This window comes from Charadrius vociferus, unplaced genomic scaffold (genome assembly GCF_000708025.1).
Source record: "Charadrius vociferus isolate BGI_N301 unplaced genomic scaffold, ASM70802v2 scaffold337, whole genome shotgun sequence".
Lineage (NCBI taxonomy): Eukaryota > Metazoa > Chordata > Aves > Charadriiformes > Charadriidae > Charadrius > Charadrius vociferus.
In genome coordinates, this window is record NW_009649049.1 from 152,301 (window position 1) to 155,425 (window position 3,125).

Sequence of the window (3,125 nt, forward strand, 5' to 3'; positions counted from 1 at the left end):
TATCTGGAGAAGAACAGTACAAAACAGGGCATGAATAAGACTTCAGCGGGAAAAAGTATCAAATATGCAAACTAATCGAGTGCTGCAAAATGGTAATACAGTCAGTAAAAATTGTGTCAACCATCTCACTGTTCTGCAGATGAAAATCTGCAACATAAGCTTCTGCTATTAAAGAAGTCTTGTTTTAACATTTTATACACTTCACTGCCTTTTTGCTGTGTTACTCTGAGAATCTGGATGGCTCATCATAGCAGGAAAGAAAGGGAGAAATCCCTGTCAAATTATTCTGTCTGTGAAATGTTTTCAAACCCCCTTGCTCTGAGATTGCAGAGTTTAGCTCTACAACATAGCTACAATAAGTCTCTTGAACAGAATAAATGCACCAGCGAGCGCCATGGTGGAGTTGTCAAAATGCTAGGAGTCTTACTCAAAGTTACAGTCAATCCCATGAGGTCACACTGCATTGAAAACAGCACTGTGGAAAATATCTGTTGTTGCTGACTTTCACGGGATAAACCCAAAGTACTGTTCTCAGAGAGGTGGTTTTGCCTTCTGCTTCAAAAGCATAGATTTCTCTCTTTTCTCTTTACAATTGTACGGCAGAAACAGTAAAAATAATCCAAGCTTTGGCAAATCACAGCTATGAGATAAACCAATGGCTGAGAATTGTTTCCAGAGGATTTAGGGGGTAAGGAATTAGGTATGGCTTGCCTTTGGAGGAAAAAAGAAGAACAATACCCATCTCCAAAAAATCCTCAAGATTGAAAGTGCTTAACTTCCCTTTGAATGCCTCAGCCATAACCTTCTATAAAACAAGTCTGTCCAGATTTTGTGACTGCAGGGACCTCTTCCTATTTATTATTAGAGGATAATCTGGTTTCTTTCTTCTAAGGAAGGCGATTTCCTTCTGGCTCATTGCATAAAGCTGTCTCTGGCTCAGTCCTATCTGCAAAAGGCTACTCTGACAAAGCCAATAAATAAATCAGCATTTCCTGTGGCTGTGACACACAGTCATTTCCTCACACTCCTAGAAACATTTCCACCTGCATAAGTGGTTACAGCAGAGCCCTCCAAATCATTCTTTTTGGCAGCTGCTATTTTTATCAACTGATTTCCTCTCATTTAGGAGCATCCTTCTATTTCTATAGCACTTCAGAGACTTCCTAGAATGACTATAAACAAGCAGAAAAAATAGATGTTAAGGCAGATAAAGAGAAGCTGGAAGAACCTCACTTAAAACAATATGTGTACTGTTGCCAATTATTTTTTTTAAGAGAACAGAGCAAAAAAGACCTTATTTTCAGATGGGAAGCCAATTAGTCCTCCTTTGTCACAACAAGTTACTTTTTCAATGCGTGTTTAAAATCCTCTCTTCTCCCTCCTAACACATCACATTCTGTTAAAATATTTTTGTGAAGATCTTAAAAAGGCTTCCTGCCTTCACCCCTCCTGTATGTGCCTCAAGAATGCTTTGCTTTCTTCCTTTTTTAGTACTTCTTCATGAAATTCACCCTCAGTAACCCCTCTGCAGTCAAGTGCTCTCAAAGGAGAAAAAGCCTAAGAGAAGCTGCAAAATTTGTGAACAACTGATGTTTGGGTATGTCCTCAGAGCTACCCCATGCAAGGACACTAGTTCACATTTCAGAAAGAGTGCATATTAATACAGTTCTCCACCCAGTTAATTAATCCTTCTTCCCAGCTGCATAATTAGCAAAGGTGGATCACCACACTCACATGTTAGGAATGAGCTTGGGCACCTCAGCATATGCCCTAGAAGGCAGAAACTCATTATTCGGTAGGATCTGCATAAGCACAGGGCAATTCTTGCAGCCATTTATCTCTGGAGATTGCGCAAGGTGCTGCCAGCTCCGGGATCAGCTCCAGCCGCGCTTCCTCAAGCAAATGGCATTGCTTGAGTGAGAACTGATGGATTCAATATTTGCAAAGCAGTTTGAGATTCTTAGATAGGAGACATTAAGGAAGTGTGGTGAGTTGGGGTTTTTCTAATGATTATCACACAGTTTCTGCCACCTGATCACCTGTCTGCTGGTTTCCATGCAATGACTTTCTAATGCTTTAGCCAAATTTCCCCATCTGGCATGGAGAAATCAGTTCTCAGAGACACAGGTTTCACAAAAAGACTTACTGAAGTTTCACAGCACAAATCACTGGCTTCACAGAATCTACAGAAATCAGGACCCATGCTTGCACTGGGGGAGAGGCAGATGCCACCAGCCAGTTACCCAAGGAAGAGGCAGTAGCCAGGCATTAGCCATCCTGGCAGCCCTGGCACCTGCTGGTGGGGGTAGGGAGGACAACAGGGAGAGCAGAAATCACTCAGTGATCAGGCCTCACTAGTTCTATGGGTCTCAGGAGGATTTGGTATTTTAATTAATTCCAGGACATATTAAACAAAAGAAATGTATTTAAATAGCAACTGTGACAACCGTAACATAGTGTACTAGGGTCTAGTTACACATGCAAAGAAATAGCTTCCATGCATGCATAAAGTAAAGGATAGAAATTCTGTTACTCTGTTTACTTAAAACCTGTTACGATCTCTTTAACACAAGAAAAAAAAAAAAAAAGAAAAAAAAAAAAAGGCTGCTGCTATGTCATGATGTTCCGTATACGGAGCAGTTTCCATCACAGCCTTGAGTGGTGGAAGACCCCAACCAGCGTCCTGCCCTGGGGCTAACAAGGACTTACTACAACAACTATTTAGTGCTGTCACATTGTAGCTTTGCTTTTGATAAAATCAAGACTGATGTAGTCACTCTGTGACTGTTTCACTGATTGTCAATCTGTTGGCTTGTCTTCAGTTCCATGCTTCCCAGAGCGTGCTCTTGTGTGTTTCATGTACACGTGTCTATAGAACAGCTGCCTGCAATATAGCATGCTGCGATGCCAGTGCACGAGCAGGATGTACACTGCTAGTTGCTCTGTACTCCCAGGGAAACAAAGTTTTACTGGGATTTCCCAAACAGCTCCATCAAATCTAGAGCAGACCTCATAGTCTTGTCTTCCAATTTTCCGCCACTTCCCACGAAAATGAATAACATAGTATGATACTTGGCACCAAGTTACTATGTTGGTGGAAGTAAAGGATTCCTCTGTCCTGTGAA